At 44.6% G+C, this 17,508-nt stretch overlaps 1 pseudogene; it reads left to right on the top strand.

Annotated features, from left to right (window-relative positions):
• Nucleotides 1-1,340: 1,340 nt before the first annotated feature.
• On the top strand, nt 1,341-4,370 carry LOC118487396 (annotated as a pseudogene).
• Nucleotides 4,371-17,508: the final 13,138 nt, after the last annotated feature.

The following is a 17,508-nucleotide window of genomic DNA, read 5'->3' as shown; positions in this document are numbered from 1 at the left end:
AAACAAATTGTTTTGGGTTAAAAGTAATTTATGAAATACTTTTGCTTGAAAGTTAAAAAAAATCTATTTTTTTTGGAAAACCCCTAAAGCCAAGGTTACAACAACCATATGCATAACCATTTTTTCTTTGAAAACCCCTTAAAGCACACCCCACGGACGTAAAACGGACGTGTCGTCAATAATACTAATGCCACACAACCGTCATCGACCACTAACACTGACTCGACCTAGGATCTGAGTGTTGCGACGAACCTGTTCAAACATGAAAAAATAGAGATAAAAACGTTGAACCATACATGCACGTTGCGCCGTGTTAACTGAAAATTTGAAACAAAACATAAAAAGGTTGAACCAGTCGTACGTTACGTCGTATTAACTCGAAAAATTTAGAACTATACGTAAAACGAAAATTTGCGAAAGATGAAAGTATAAGTGACAAAAGTTGTGAAGTTAAATTGCAAATAATGAAAAGTTTTGGGTTAAAGTTAAAAAAACAAATTATGTAGGGTTAAAATTGTAAAAGGTAAAAACCTTTAGATTAAAATAAAAAATCAAGTTTTTTTTTTGAAAAAATCCCAAAGCATAATGTACAACTTGAATTGCACATTTTTGTTGCTAATTTATAATTTATAATTTATAATTTATAATTTATAATTTATAATTTATAATTATAATAAGCTTAGCCAAACATGGACATGACCTTAGGGTGAAGGGGGTGCTCACCTAATAGGTGAGTCCCCTCTCTTACGCCAAACCAATCCTCGTGTGCCACGTCAACTCCCCTCTTAAACTCCCCTAACACCCTAAATTGATGGCGGCACTCCCCTCTTAGGTGAATTGGTTTTTTTTTTTTTTTAAAAAAAGAAAAAAAAGAAAAGCATTGATTGGTCCCCTCTCCCTCTCTCCTCTCTCTCCTCCCCCTCTCTTCAGTGCCTCCACCCCCATTTGCTTCCCTGATTTTATCCCCCGCCTTAATGGCGCGTACCCCCTAATCGGCAAAATCTCCCCCGCTTGAAGTCACCGAAGACGCCCCGAACCCCCTTATGTTAAGAAAATAGCTACATAAATCTCAAATTACCTCAAAAAAATCTTTTCACACGTTTGTCCTTAAACGATTCGGTGTCATCCACACTACCCTAGAAACAAATGACATCATGGCCCATGGGACCAGTTTTCGATAGAATCCGCCACTAGTCTCCATATTATCCGTTTCAGGATAATGATTCAAGAAAAACACCAACACTTTCACTATCCATCGACTAAAATCTTCATTCATCTTCCCCATTTAATCATCATCTCAGAAAGAAACCCTAATCTTGACTCACTTCTCCAATTGCACATTGTACCCAAAAATGGCATCTTTTATGCATCCCCAACTCCCACCTTACAGTTAACAAACACCCATTTGCCCAAATCATGCCCCCCTTCTTCTGCTTCATCAGTTTCTTTATCTTCCAGTTTCTTGAAATCAGGTTCATTTTTCAAGATTTCTGTACCCAGAAGCAGCATCATGAAGCTAAAGCCTTGTGGATTCGAATGTCGTGGATGGGCCTCTCTCATCTGTGAAATTGATCCTTCAGGGCAGGAATCTTGAGGTGATTGGTACAAATGTTTTTATCTTCTTTTTTCTTTTTTAAATAAATCTGACGCAGGTTTTACTTTTTAGGAAATAGTTGTAAAAATGGATAATTTTTTCAACTATTTCAGAAATTTTTTTGTTCAAATGGTTTTTAAAGAAAATGTTGTAAAAATGTTTTTTTTTCTTTTGTGAAATCTGAGGCAGTTTAGGAAATAGTTGTAAAAATTGTTTTTTTACAAGTATTTTTGAAAAAAAAAACATTTTGTTCAAATGGGTTTTAAAAAATTGTTGTGGAAATGTTTTTGTGTGAAAACAGTTATCTGAATCTGTGAAGAATCATGTGAAGATAAGGTGGGAAAAGCTATTCAAAAGCATAGCCACCTTGTTAGAGAGGTTGATGTTAGGCTTTCTGTTAGGGGTGGAGAAATTGGAAAAGGCCCTAAAGTTAGACGATCTGAGGTTTGTTATTTTTTCATTGAGTTAGATGAACAACCGATGAACACATGCCCTTTTCGTTCAGTTATGTCCGTGTTTATGATGGTTCATTTACGTTCGTCTATGTTTGTTAATTACGTTCGTTTATATCGTTCACTTAACTATCATTCAGTTCAGTTTGTTTATTACTAATATTAATTTAAAAATTAATTAGTTTTCAATTGTTAAAACCCTTTTCTAGATATCTTTATTTCCTTTTGAAGTGTTTGATGTAATGATGCTGATGTTTAGACTTTAGTTTATTTTGGATATTCACGTTTACTTGTGTTTGTTTGTGTTCATGAACCGTTCATTTGAATATTAAACAAAAACGAACATGTTCATTTTCTCCAAAACGAACATGTTCATTTTCTCAAGAAGGAACACAAACGAGAAAAGTTGTTCATTCAGATGTCCGTGTCCGTTCGTTTGTTCGGTTAAAGTTAAAGAACAAACATGAACAAGCCCTGTTCGTGTTTGTTTGGTTTGTTGACTCTTGACACGCGTACAAAAAGTCTTTGTATATTGTGATCTGACAATAAGTTGTCGATCCAATTGGATTTCACATTTCTAGATTTCCTTGTTAACTAAATATATTGCTCAAAGGTCTGGAAATTCATATAAAAATGTATAACATCTATATGAAATTAATAAGTTAAAGTATAAATTAATAAGGTATTAAGGTTATATATGTGAAAACAAAAAAAACTGTCCAATTGGACAATATCCTATTTATTTGTGAAAGTTTGACTATCTTGCTATTTTCAGCAATTGACCTATTTTTACTAAAATACATGTTTTTTTAGTAAATTGCCATTTTCGTCCCCGAGTTTTTGTCCAAATTGCCATTTTAGTCCAAATAGTTTTTTTTTCTCCTCTGGTCCTTGACTTTTCCTTTTTCTTGCCATTTTGATCACATTGCCTAACTTAGTCTAAAAACCAGGTTATAATCAGGGGTATTTTGGCATTACATTATTATGAGGTTTATAAACTATGTTGTAAAACTACCCCTGGTTATCACTACACAACAGTTATGCCAAAATACCCCTGGTTATAACTAGATTTAGACTTGAGTTAGGCAATATGATCAAAATGGCACGAAAATGGAAAAGTCAGGACCCAGAGGAGAAAAAAAAACTATTTGGACTAAAATGCAATTTGGACCAAACCTCAGGGACTAAAATGGCAATTTACTCTTTTTTTTTTTTCATTTGTTATTTTGTATTTTGCGGTACCAAGAATTTAGCTCTTTTTTTGATAAATTTACTGTAAAACATAGGTTACCTTATTTACCAAGAAACATGGAGTTGTTCGGGCGGAAGAAGAAGCAGAAACTTTGTATGCAAGTATAGATTTAGTATCTTCTGTAATCCAAAGAAAACTAAGGAAGATTAAGGAGAAAGATTCAGATCATGGAAGACATATGAAGGATTGATAGGTTGAAAGTTAGGGACCCACAGATATTGATCAATCAAGATTCAGTTGCAGTTCCTCAAGAAGAAGAAGAAGATGCAAGTGAAGGATTTTCAGATGATCTTGTCCCTAAGGTTAGCATATGTATAGATTTAATTTCCATTATTAATGTCTTTTTTATGTGTAGCTGAGTTGTAAGTATTTTGATCAGATTGTTCGAACAAAATACTTCGAAATGCCACCTTGACCGTCGCCGAAGCAATTGAACAACTAGAGAATGTTGACCATGACTTTTACGGCTTTCGAAATGAAGAAACTGGTAAGCTTTTCTGCTTGATTTGATGACTTTTCTTTTAGTTTCGATTTGTACTCTTTGGATGATTAAAACCATTTGACACCCGTTGGATATGAAACATAAGACAAGTTGACCCGTACCTCTAATTCGTATTATATGGCGGGTTAATTACTAAATATTGATGATTTTTTTTTGTTCCAGGGGAGATTAATATCTTATACAAAAGAAATTCAGGAGGCTATGGGATAATAGTTCCTAAAGAAAACGGGGAAACTGCGAAAGTAGAGGAAGTGGATGCTGAAATTCTGAGTAAACAGCATTAGTTTGCAGAACAAAGACTGGATCACATACCTCATGAATATGATTTTATCAAAAGAAGATGGTGATTACTTGCATATGCGTGGGCGTTCTTGATTTCAAGATTGACTCAATTTGAATCTTTATAGCGCCCAGTTATGTTAAAACGATGTGTACTATGTTTTGTTATCATACAAGTGCTAGGAAAACCGAGTCTGTAATCTTCAAGTCCTAACTAAGTGAATACTTTGATTTTACGCTTTCATGTTCTCTATGATCTTGATTTTGAATAGGTGAAGGCTGGTTTTTGCATCGATGGTAGCCAGCGGTATCAGGGTGTATTGAAAATGTATCATTTCCCGTGTGGCTAAGGGTCTAGTACTCTAGTCTTGTTGTGACAAATAGTAGAGTTACAGAGTGTGGACAGTTTTTCATACCTTACTTTCGGGGTTGAGAACATCCTAAATTTATAGATTTATTTTTGTATTAACATAGTCTATCAACCAACCCAATTTGCAATACACGACTTAAGTCACACTTTCATTATTCCCTAAGAAATGTCTAAATAATGCATAATCTTTCTTTCATTCTTAGACTTTTCCGCATGCTTATGCTTATCCATGTATACATCTGTTTTTCACGGTCAAATTACTTATTTTAATAAACTATTTAGTTTCTCATCCCATATCTTATCTTATCAAATAAAACTTTTGATGTAACACGTGTCAAATTCTCAAGCAATCTTTTTTATGGGTTCCCGCTTATTTGTCCAGATCTTATGTTGCCTTAGATCCGACCCGTTTATTTAATTCATTAAACTTCTTTTATCACACATAACTCCAACTATATGGTAGGGCTGTAAACGAACCAAACGTTCAGCGAACAATTTGTGAACCGTTCAACAAGAAGTCGTTTGTGTTCGTTCGTTTATTAAAACAAACAAACACAAACAAGAAATTTCATTCGTTAGTTAAATAGAACAAACATGAACAGAGGTCGTGTTCATTCGTTTATGTCTCATGAACGTTCGATCGGTAACGTATTCGCTTGTGTTCGATATTCATTAGTGTTTTAGTTTTATATTTATTTAAATATATCAAAATTCCAAGAAATAAAATATGTAATAAGTGTCAGCGTATTATATGTATGTTCATGAATGATTGTTGTTTCGTTTGTTTCCATTTGTGTTCATGAACATTAGTTTGTGCTCATTTGTGGTCAGTCAACGTTCGTTGCCTAAAATAAACAAACAAACAAACACAAACGAACAAGACGAACAAGTTCATTTCCTTAGCAAACGAACACAAACATAAAATCTTGTTCGATAAGTGTCGTGAACGGTTCGCGAACACAATATTTTTTAACAAACAAACACGAACAAGGTATTGTTCGTTTCGTTCAAGCTCGTTTGCAGCCCTAACTATGGCGATCGATATTAAAACCTTAAAAAAAAGAACGTTGCAGCCATCCTGATGAAACAATGGTTAACCGGGCAGGGTTAACTCACTGGTCTCGTCAAGAAGGGTTAATCCCTTCCTCTCGAGGATCGCTGGCTGGATCACCGGTGGGTTGATCTCCTGCACAAGGAAACAAACCGTGACTCGTAACAAGGAGGATGGGGTGGGGTGCTCCTTTTACCACTCTCCGGCGTGAGAATCAGTAGTTTGCTTGGGAAGCAAAGTAAGATAATAGTAGTAGTGAGAGAGTTGTCAAGAGATACCTCAAACCTGGTTTGGGGTTGGTATTTATAGCCGAGGAGTGAAGGAGGAGGTGGAAGGATAGACTGACGGCATGCTGCACCTTTGCAGGTGTGACATGTCGGCCGGGAGACGACGCCACGTCAGTCTGTCGCTTACGTAGACCTGACAGGTGACTGCCATTGGTTCCACTTGCACTGGTTGTCAGTCCCACTTGTTGAGCGTATAGGATGCGGTGCTAGCCGCATCGCTTCATGCGGTACATCTGATGTTATCGCGTCTCTTGCTTGTGATCAAGAAATACGCGAGATGCGGTGTTGGCCGCATATCGCCGTGGTGACTGTTGCTGTTATCCAGCTTCCTTGTATTGATAGAAGTGTTCACTGGACGCGGTGCGAGGCCGCATCGCTGTGAATACTTCCGTTTTCATACATCAGATGTGATGCTATGTCGCATCACTCTACCGTTCTCATGTTCCATGTAAGTCCTCCTTCATCACTAGATAGATTGGATTCAACCCTTGTGTCGACGCGTTCTCGCATGGGCACAAGTAGGTTGTTAGCTGGTGGGGGTTTTGATAAGGGTAATGGTCACTCGCGGTCGATGCTGACGCGAGATCTGGGACCATACCCCTTCAAGTCCCCCCAGTCTAGTGTTGCTGCCACATACAAGTTGTATGTGGGAGGAGTACTGGACTATGGTGTTTAGAAGGTAGTTTGGAGTCTGGAGAAGATCCTAGACCATGTGGATGGTCTTTCTGTTTGTAAATCAAGCTGAGGTCTGGAAGGGTCATTTGACGCCTCTTCCGTACCGGTGAAAATGTTTCGTCTGATGCGAAATTCTCAGCCTTTGGCTGGTTGCCACCTGTTGGTGTGCCGAACCAACTGTAGGAATTAGTTGGAGGAAGTGTACAATACTTCGAACCAATCTTTGAGATGGTGGTTGAAGGTGTGCACAAACTTCGAACCAACCTTTGAAGTGGTGAATGAAGAAGAGAGCATGCTGTTCCCATGATTGGATATCTAATGATGATTCCTTTCGTGGGGTGTTCATGTTCTTCCATTAGCTCTCAAGTAACCGCACGTCCTTTGCGGTTACCTCGTTGCTTGACATTGTTGGCCACGGTTGTGGGAACAACGTTGGGCACTTGCGTCATTGTTGGCCATGTTTGGTCGAACAATGTGATTCTGGATAACGGTCAAATAAACATGATCATAGGCATGGTAATGCCTATCATTGTTTATTCTATCCAACGTACAAGTAGGGTAACAAAGTCATAAGCAGACTTTTACCGCTTGTTCGATCGCTTGTTGTTCGACAAGGGCTCGTATGATCATTGGGGATCTTGTCCGCATCTCTTCCTTAGGCACCTTCCTTCACGCTCCAATACCGAGGAGTTTTTCCTTGAAGTAGTTTCGTTCCTCGATGTGGAGTTAGTTGTGGCTCTTCCGTAACAACCATTTGCGGAAGCTATGGTTATGTCCGCAGCGACTCATGAGTGTCTGCGGTTTTGCATTCCCATATTCGCTCGAAACGGGTGTGTTGTTCGGATGTGGCTCTTGAAGGTTCAGGAGTCAGGGTTGCTGATGTGCGCGCGTACATTCCCTTCCTTCTTCTTGTTAAAGAAGGGTTCATGCACCCTCTGTGGTTGTGAACCGGACAGGAGGGATTTGAAGCTTGAAGAGAATGAAGGCAATGCGGTTACCTGTATCTGAGATGCGGTTCGTCCAAAGAACAACGCTGGTTCTGAGTATCTGACACACCTGAACGGGCTCGTGTGTGTCATTTCCGCATATTCCACGTGTGCTCGTGGATAGTGCGGAAAGGTCTTATACCCCCTTATAGTGTGGAGATATATATTTCTGCCTATTTTTAGGGGTAATGTAAAAAAAAACGATATGCGGTATGGGTTTATGGTGCGGGAATCAGAGAAACCGCATACCGCTTGTAATTGGATAAGGTAGTCGCTTTTTTTACATACGTAGCTGAGCGCACGTGTGAGTTGGTGGAAGTTGGTGAGATCTTTCTGGCATGTGCTGAAATGAAAGGACGTTTGCACTGCCCGAGGCATTAAATGCACTGTAGCAAAGAGTGTAAACGTCTCTTATGTCAGGCGCGTGGGCGGCCACGCGCGCGTGATAACCGTCAGTGAAAACGGCGCTTGACACGTGGTGTCGCGCAATTCGTTCTTTTTGAACGTGATGATCGTTTTCTCCCTCCGCATTAATTGCGATGGGTATATAAGGGGAAACCGTTCGTGGTTTCCCCTCAATTGTTCGAAATTTCAAAAATTTGCCGGTGAGAGAAACATTTCTTTGTCTTCTCCGACGATATTTCTTGAACTTCCGGTGAGGTTGAGTTTAGTGTTTCTACTCACGTTCTTTCGTTTCTTCGACATTTCTGATGGCTGAACCATCAAGTCCATATAATGTGGAGGGTGAGAACCCTGAACAGCCGGTCGTAGCGGCTGATGAAGACGAAGATGATGATGTTGATGTTCCCGTGGTGGTTACCGGTGTTGAAGTGGTCGAGGGGTGGTTTCAAAACCCTAATAACCACCGTTCAGATGGCCGACGAGTGGATGCTACTTACCCACAAGAGGGGGATACCGGTGCCGATGCTCCGGCCGGTTAATATTACTTTGTGGGCTGATTTTTTCAACGACGGCAACCTTAGGTTGCCGGTGACGGTGTTCGTTGCAGAGGTGTTGGAGTATTATCATCTCCATATCTCCCAACTTAGTCCCTTTGGAATGTTCCGAATCAGGAACTTTGAATATACATTCCGTGCCCATGGTTTGCCCATTACTGTTGAAAATTTCCGGCGATTCTACCAGTTGACGGTGAACACTGGTTTTTTCTCGTTTACTCAACGACATGGGAGCTTGAAGTTGATGACGCCTCCTAAGGGTGTGACAGGCTGGAAGAAGAAATTCTTCTATGTTAAAGCCTGTGCGGTCTATGCCAGCATGTCTTTCAGGAATGTCAATGTTGGAGTTTCTGATGAAGATATTCCTGTTGCCACCGCAAAGACTGTGGATTGGTTCTCTAGGCTGCGGCCTATTGAACTCAAGAAGTTGGATAACAATCAGCTGTGGGTGTTGCGGGTGATGCTCACTAGACCGGATAGGAAGGCAAGGCCCGTTTTGCGGGAAAAGAGTGGTGGTAAGTTTGTTACTCTTTGTTGTTTTCCTTACTTCCTAATCCTTGTAGTAATCTGCATGCATGTGTTGTATCAGTGGATGCGGTTGGCTTGTGGAGAATGTTCGAGCCCGATTTCGAGGGTCGGGTTGAGCTTATTGCGGTTGAGCTGAAGAAAGGCTTCAACCTAGAAATTCTTAGCAACTTCCGCGTGCCGACGCGCGCAATGCTGGATGCCCCTGTGCCGGGAGACGCAAGAGGTATTTCGTAAGTTGCATCTGTTTTTCTAGTTTATCTTTTTAACTGGTTTCTTGATTGTTTCAATGCAGCTATCCTTGCGGATTTGGGGAAGTTTGAGAAGCGCATCCCCAAAAAGCATGCGGAGAAGAAACCGGTGAAGAAAACCACGCGGGGTCGTGGCAAGGGGAAGGCTGAAGGCTCAGTTGCCCCTTCTTCAGTGTCTGAAGCCGCAGGTACCTATCGATCTTGTTATCGTGGATATACCGATTACGTGGTAGTATCTGACACCCTTGAGGGTTTGGGTGTTATAGGTAGTGGTGCGGCTGCGGGTGGAACTGCTGCGGGTCCCCCCGTTGTTGGTGAGAAAAGAGAACCAGAGCAGAAGGTTGCTTGTGGTGGTGAACCAAAGCGTGGGGACTGCAGTCCAAAAGGGCGGCTCCGGCGCAAAAGAAACCTGCGGTTGCTGCTGGTAAGTATATCTTTTTTCATTGTTTCGTATGTACAATGTGTTTGGATTAACAATTGTTGCTCTTTGCGTTGCAGAATCCCAAGATGCAGGGTTGTCTTTTTTTGACTTCCCTTTGTCTCCCTCGCATACCGCTGCTGCGGGTGCGGGGGTGCCGAAGGAGCCTGTTGTGCCCAAGGAGCCTACGGCTCCTTTTGTTGGGCCGGTTCGCGATCCCACCGTGGAGAAGACGGTGGAAAAGACTGCTGCCCATATTTTCGATACTGTAGATTCCTCTGACAATCTGATCTCTCCTAATGAGGGTGATGGATTGGACTTGAGGTTTTCAGATGCTGGTAAGCAGAAGTCTGATGCTGAGGTGCGGCAGCATGATGCGGAGCCGCCTAAATCTTCTGCTGAGGAGAGGCTGCTGGTTCTACTTCTGGTGGTGCGGGTTCCGATGAGTCTCCCATTCAGCCTGGGGAGTCTGAATTGGAGTACTATTACCGCACCTACACGCAGGATCGCGGTACCGCGTATCATCGACCCCCCTGGACTGTTATGCAGGGGGATGATGTTTCTAACGATCCTTCCGCGTGTAGGGAGATTCTGGGTGGTTTGGGTACCCCCTTTGAAGTTGAACGCGCCCGTGCCGCGCCTCGTGAGCTGCGCATCAACCATCTCTCTTCAATGTTAGTAGGAACTTCCATTGTGGCGAATGCCATTTTGGAAGATTACAAGGTGCTGGGTCGCCGCGAGAAAAGAAGCTGCGCGCTTGCGGGCGGAAGCAGAGGAGTTGGTCAAGGCTGCTCGTGCGGGTGCGGAGCAGCTTGAGAAGGATAGAGCTGCTTTTGAGAAGCAGAAACAGACCTCGGAGTGGGCTGCCACTGCTCAGTTGAAACAGGTTCGTACTCTTGCCAAACTTCTTTCTGATGAACGCAAGAGTTGGAATGAAAAGTTTTCCAATGAGCGCAAGAAGTGGAATGAATCTTGGGCTAAGCAGAATGACAATCTGTTTCGTGCTCGTCAGGAGTTAACGAATGCCAAGGCAGCGAACGCTGCTTTGGTCAAAGAAAAGGCTGCAGCTGAGGCAGTGGCGGTTAAGGCTCAACAAGCAGAGGCCCTGGCTGTTAAGGCGCTGGAAAAGGCCAAGGAAACGGGGGCCCGTACTGCGAAGGCCCTTGATGAGGCCAAAGAGAGGGAGGGCCGCTCCTCTAAGGCTCTTGAAGAGGCGAATGCTGAGCGCACTCGTTTGAATAAAGTTGTTGCCAGCCTTCAGGTATGATTCGTTACTTCTGTTTGTATATTTCTCTGCCTTTTGAGAATGTTTATTGAGTAAACTGTTTTCTGCTATTTGAAAGGCTGAAGTTCAGGCCCGGGAGGTCGCGGTCACTGACCTCACAGCCCGCATGACTGCAGCGGAAGAGCGGGCCAATGTTGCCGTTGAGGCCAGAGATGCTCTGACCTCTTCGTTTAACTAACTGGAGGCTGACCGTGAGTGGATGCGGAGTCACGGTATCGCGCGTGTAAGTATCCCTTGCCTTTATATTTGCTTGGATTAGTATCCGAGTCTTATCATCCTTTTATTGCAGATTGTTCAGGCTATCATGGATGCACCTGAGACCGCAACTGGTTTGGACCTGGTTAAGGAGCGTGCCCGCGATGCCGGTTTTAAAGCTGGTTATAACCGCTGCATTTCCCATATGAACGTCATGTCTATAGGCGGTGTTATCGAAGAGCGATCCGGCTTTCGTGACGTGGATACCGAAGGTCGCCTGAACGCGGCCGTAGCCTCCTTTTATGATACGTCTCTCTCTTGTGTGGAGAAGTTGGACGACTGTTTAGAGGCTGCAGACTACGTTGACCGGCTGCGGATGCTGTATGCCGATGCGGAAGAGGAAGATCCCGCTGGTGGTGCTGGAGATGGTGCGGGAGCCAGCGGTACAAAATAGGGTTTAGGTTGGCTAATGTGCCCCATTTTTGCTTTACTCTTGTATATGATAGGAACTTTATGTAAGTCCCTTAAGCATCGCGTGGGTGCTTGAATTTTTTGAATATAAAGTTTATTTGTTCAATTTGTACAAGTGTTTTTAATTCTTGCATGTTTGAACGTATGTATGCGGAACTTTACCCATTTGTGAATGGGGTCAAGTATATTCCATACCTTTGTCGTATGAGTACGCGTCAATTCCGTTATTTACCCCGTTAGGGTTTTAGAATTGCGTAAGCTTTGTAAAAACTTATATAATCGGAACTCTACCCATTTGTGAATGGGGTCAAGTATACTCCATACCTTTGTCGTATGAGTACGCGTCAATTCCATTGTTTGCCTTTTTGGGCTCAGGAATTGTGTTAGTGTTAACAAAAACTTGTTTATCCGGCCGGATAAATATGCAAGTCTTTTTGCCTTTTGCTGGCCTATTACAATATTTGTTTGTGGTTACCACTTTGTATGGGTATCGCGAATGAAAATTTTACCAATCTGTTTTTGGGATACCGCAAAGTGGACACGCATTTGTAATAGTAGTAACAAACAATAATGTATAAAATTGCTTATTTATTTATTTGCCAATGGCCTGCGGCCCGATATGTTACATAGAAAATGTAGGAACATGGCTTACATATAACAGCGTCGAAGCTGTTGTGCGTTCCATGTTCGTGCGATAGATTCGCCTTCTAATGTTTGTAATTTGTATGCGCCTTTCCCTAAGACCTCTTTGATGAGGTAGGGTCCTTCCCACTTGGGGGCAAGTTTGCCTGGGCGCTCAGCATTAGATGCTTCGTTATCGCGTAGGACGTAGTCTCCTGGATTGAAAGTACAAACGCGGACGCGCGTGTTGTAGTACTTTTCAAGTTTGGATTTATATTTGGCCTCGTTGATGGCAGCGTTTTCGCGCCTTTCTTCCAAGAGGTCCAAATCGATCCTGCGTTCCGTGATGTTGTCTAGTTTTTCAATAGCCAACATTCTAGGAGAGGGGAGACCTACTTCCGCGGGGATCACCGCTTCTGAACCGTAGACTAGGCTAAAGGGTGTTTCCCCATTGCTTGTTTTTGGGCTTGTACGGTGAGCCCGTAAGATACTTGGGAGTTCATCGACCCAGCCACGCCTGGCCGTTCCCAACCGTGCTTTGATGCCTTCGAGTATACTTTTATTGATACTCTCGACTTGGCCATTCCCTTGCGGGTGTGCTACTGATGAGAATATGTGCTCAACATGTAGTTCTTCTAGCCATTTTTGGAATTAGTCGGCAGCGAAGTTGGTGCCGTTATCGGTGACAATGCACATTGGTAAACCGAAACGGCAGATGATGTGTTCCCAAATGAATTTTCTTGTTATCATAGCAGTGGTTGAGGCGAGCGGTTTTGCTTCTACCCATTTTGTGAAGTAATCGACCGCTACTATGATAAATTTGACCGCACCCGGGGCGTCAGGGAAAGGTCCCACAACGTCAATTGCCCATTTCTGAAAGGGCCATGCGGTTGTGACGGGGACTAAGTTGTTCTTTGGCCGCAAAGTTTTTGGAGCATTACGTTGACAGTCGATGCATTTGCGCAACTCTTTGACGGCGTCCAGGTGCATGCCTGGCCAGTAATATCCGGCATTCATGATTTTGGCCACTACCATGCGTGGTCCGGCATGTATGCCACATATGCCCTCGTGTATCTCTCGGATGAGGTATGTGGCATCCTGCGGGTTGACACATCGCAGGAGTGGCCCTAGGTATGATTTTCGGTATAAGATATCGTCTCCCATTTGATAGTGGCACGCTTTATGTTGTAACTTGCGTGCCTCTGATTTGCTTTCGGGAGTCACACCTGATTGCAGATATGCGATAATAGGTGTCATCCATGATGTTGTACCGTATTGAATGACGTTGACTTGGCGCAGGGGTACCGAAGGATTTTGCAGAATTTCGATGCGTATCTCCTTTGCCAAGTGCTGGAAGCTGGTGGATGCGAGTTTTGATAGTGCATCCGCGGACTTATTTTCACTTCGGTTAATATGTCGGATATTGAACGAAGCGAATTTCGATGTTAGTTGCAGGGCTTGCTCGAGGTAGAGGATCATGATATCCCCCTTTGCGGCATAGTCGCCGCGTATCTGTCCTGCAACTAACAAAGAGTCGACGTGTGCTTCCAGATGCTGCACGCCGAGTTTGACCGCTAAACGTAGTCCTGCCAGTAGGGCTTCATATTCGGCCTCGTTATTTGTGCTTTTGAAATCGAGGCGGATGGCATATGTAAGTTCTTGGCCATCAGGGCTGACGAGTCGCAGACCTGCGCCCGCACCTTCCTCGTTGGAGGCACCGTCGGTAAATAGTGCCCAAGTTTCTGAGGAAGATGGCGTTGGTACAGGGTTTTGTGCTTGTTCGCATTCTTGGATGCGATTCACCGGTACTTCGGCAGTGAAATCAGCTAAGATTTGGCCTTTTATCACGGGGCGCGGTTTGTAGTTCAGCGTGTGCGCGCCCAGCTCTATTGCCCATTTTGCTAATCTCACAGAAATGTCAGGTTTGGATAGGATCGGGCCGATCCTGTAATTGGTTAGCACCGTGATGACATGGTTCGCGAAGTAGCGTCGCAACCTTCTTGATGCGTGCACTAGTGCTAATAACAATTTTTCCATTATTGAGTACCTTGTTTCTGGGTCGTTGAGCATCTTGCTGATGTAATAGATGGGTGTTTGAACCCCCTCCCGCTCCACTATCAATACCGCGCCTACCGCGTTGTCCGTGGCAGATAGGTATAATATGAGTGGCTCATCCTTGCGTGGTGCGGTTAAGGTTGGGAGTTGTATCAAACACTCCTTCATTTCCCGGAAAGCGTTTTCAGCCTCTGCGGTCCACTGGAATTGTTCCTTCTTTAAACAGTTCCGCGGGGTCTTGATGAAAGGATAAGACTTAGCTGCATGGTTGGCTAAGAATCTGTTGAGTGCCGCTAGCCTGCCGGCTAGTCGTTGCATATCTTTCATTGATGAAGGCGATGGCATGCGCTCGATCGCCTGAACTTTCTCCGGGTTTACCTTGAATCCATCTTTAGTCACGATGAACCCAAGGAATTTGCCTTCTTCCATTCCAAACGAGCATTTCCCTGGATTGAGCTTTATGTTAACGCTTCGCAGAGTCTGGAATGTTCTTTCAATGTCTGTGAGCATGGTATCTTCCTCCATGCTCATGACGACTAGGTCGTCCATGTAGATTTCGACACTTTTGCTTATTTGGCCGCGGAAAGTGTCGTTCATCAGCTTTTGATAGGTTGCGCCCGCGTTGCGCAACCCAAACGGCATTTTTGTATAACAGTAATTCCCGGTGGGAGTGCGGAATGCCGTTTTGTCTTCATCCTCGATCGCCATTTGTACCTGATGGTACCCTTTGTAGCAATCGAGGAAACACTTCCATCTGAATGGTGCGAGATTATCGACCTTCTCGTCGATTTCCGGAAGTGCGTAACAATCCTTGGGGCAGGATTTGTTAAGGTCTTTGTAATCGACGCACATGCGCCAGCCCCCGGATGGTTTTTCTACCATGACCGGGTTGGATAACCAAGTCTGGTATTTGACTTCCCGCAGGATGCCTGCGGAGAGCAGTTCTTCGACTTGCTCTTGCATCGCCTGATTCTTTGCGGACCCAAGGTGGCGTTGGCCTTGGATCACCGGCTTGATACCTGGTGAGGTATTCAAGTGATGTTGCGCAATATCACGCGGGACCCCTGTCATGTCTGCGGGTGTCCACGTGAAAATGTCTTGGTTCCCGAAGAGAAGCTGCTTCAGGTGCGCTTTTGTGGTCGGGGACAAGGCGTGACCCAATGTAACCTTTTGTTCTGGGTATCTCGCGTTGAGAACCCATTTCTCTGGTTGGTTATTGGGGGTGGGCCTTGCGACCTTGGTCGGACGTACTTCGTCCGACATCATGACGTCCCTGCGGGCATAGATTATCGCGACCCCTGATTCGGTTGGGAAACTGACCGCAGAGTGGGGGACGGATGTAATCATATTGAAATCTCCTTGTGATTCTCTCCCAAGGAGTACGTCATATCTGGAAGTGTGAGGTAAAACCATGAAGTTTACCTCTTCTGTTCTTGTGTGCCTTCCGCTGGTAAGGCGCACAGAAAAAGTGATCTGGCCTAGGGGAAAGACAGTTTCCCCTGCGAACCCAGCCAATGGGTAATCTACTGCTTGCAATCGATCTTTGTCCTCCTGGTCGAACTGGTTGAAGCATTGTTCGTAGATTATATCAGAAGTACTGCCCGGGTCGATGAATAGACGCTCGGTGCAGTAATGTGCCAGTTGGCCTGAAATAACGACGGCGCGCCTATCGCGCGGTCCGCCTCGAACTTTTGGAAAGACGACTTGCTCGTCTTTACAGTCATTGTCCGGCCTTCTCGCCGCTTTGCGCGGTCTACCTTTGCCTCCGTTGATCATGTGAGTAGAAGCCACGTACATGGTTCTCTTTCCGGAGGAGGTACCTTCGCCATGAGGGGTGATGCGCTTGGTGGGTTTTTGCCCACCTGGTAAAAGGTGTTGCAGTTTCCCCTCTTTTAAGGCGCGCTCAATCTCCAGCCGGAGACTGATGCAGTTGTTGGTGGTGTGGCCCGAGTCCTTGTGATACTCACAGTAGAGTGTGAGGTCCTGATTTTTCTTGGACTTCATTGGTTGGGCCGGTCGCAAGAATTGCGGGTCCGCAAGAAGGACCTCGCTTGGCGACATGTTGATCTCGGTCCAGTTGCGGTCCCGAGAATCTTTCTTTGGTGCCCGGTTGTCCCGTTGAGGGCTGCGTTTCCTCGGGTCAAACGGGTTGGTCCACGGGACGTATGGTTTGGAGATATCGCTATTCTCTACGTCCCGGTTGCGTTTATTGTTACGCTTGGACCCGTGGTTAGAAGTTTCGGCCTGTGGCTCTGCCTTTGCCACATGCGGTTAGAGGGACCGCTGTGTCTGGGCATATGTCTTGACTGCGGTAATGACATCTTCCCATTTTTTAGGCAAGCCTTCTTTGCCAGAGATGGTCATAACCATCTGCCTATCTTTCACGACCCTGATGAAATGGTTCCGTGCCATTTGATCTGCCACGTCGCCTATTTCCAGGCACTCCTTATTGTATCGGACAACGAATGCTTCTAGGGATTCGTTGTCTCTGCGCCAGATATTCATGACGTCCAACGAGTCACGCGTGTGACGTCGTTGCTGGCTGAAATGAGCGAGGAACTTTTCATGAAAGTCCTCGAATGAGTCCAGTGATCTCACTGGCAAAGAATCGAACCAAGCCCTGGCCAGACCCGTAAGGGTCTGGGGGAAAAAATTGCACCAAGTGGGTTCGTCCCATTGGCCATTGCACCCTGCGCCTATGAAAATGTTCATGTGGTCGTCCGGGTCGGATGAACCACTGTATTTCCCAACGTTGAATGGGAATTTTGTTGTGGTGACATGGGCGTGGGCTATTCGCGGGGCGAATTTGGAGTTTTCGGCTGCAGCTTTCGGCCTATAGGGCTGGTTCTCAGGGCGTTTTGCAGCCCTGAGGTATGTACTGCGGGGGTGAGTGGGAGGAACATAGTTGCGTCCTCCCGGTCTGCTGCAGGTGTCATGTGAATCCCCACAATATGTACGGTCGTCCGGGTCGGTACGACCATACCCTTCGGTGTATGGCTGTGGGCCCAACCGGCTCTTAATTCCAGAGCCATGTCGGGATGCGGATCGTCGTCTGTCCTCAACGTAAGGACCTAGGCGGGTATGCACTGGTCCCCTGGTGTGGGACCCGTATGCGGAATCATCCTCGTTGATTGTGTGTACCGAACAGTAAGATGATCCACGGTCTTCACGTCTGCTTCTCGAAGCTGGACGTGAATGCGCCCTGCCTTCGTATTGTAAAACACGATCGGCAGGGGTGTGCGGTGCTGGGGTTGGCCCAGCTTGTATGTGCGCTTCCGCACAA

Source organism: Helianthus annuus, chromosome 15, assembly GCF_002127325.2.
Source record: "Helianthus annuus cultivar XRQ/B chromosome 15, HanXRQr2.0-SUNRISE, whole genome shotgun sequence".
Classification (NCBI taxonomy): domain Eukaryota; kingdom Viridiplantae; phylum Streptophyta; class Magnoliopsida; order Asterales; family Asteraceae; genus Helianthus; species Helianthus annuus.
This window is presented reverse-complemented; position numbering and strand designations above follow the sequence as displayed.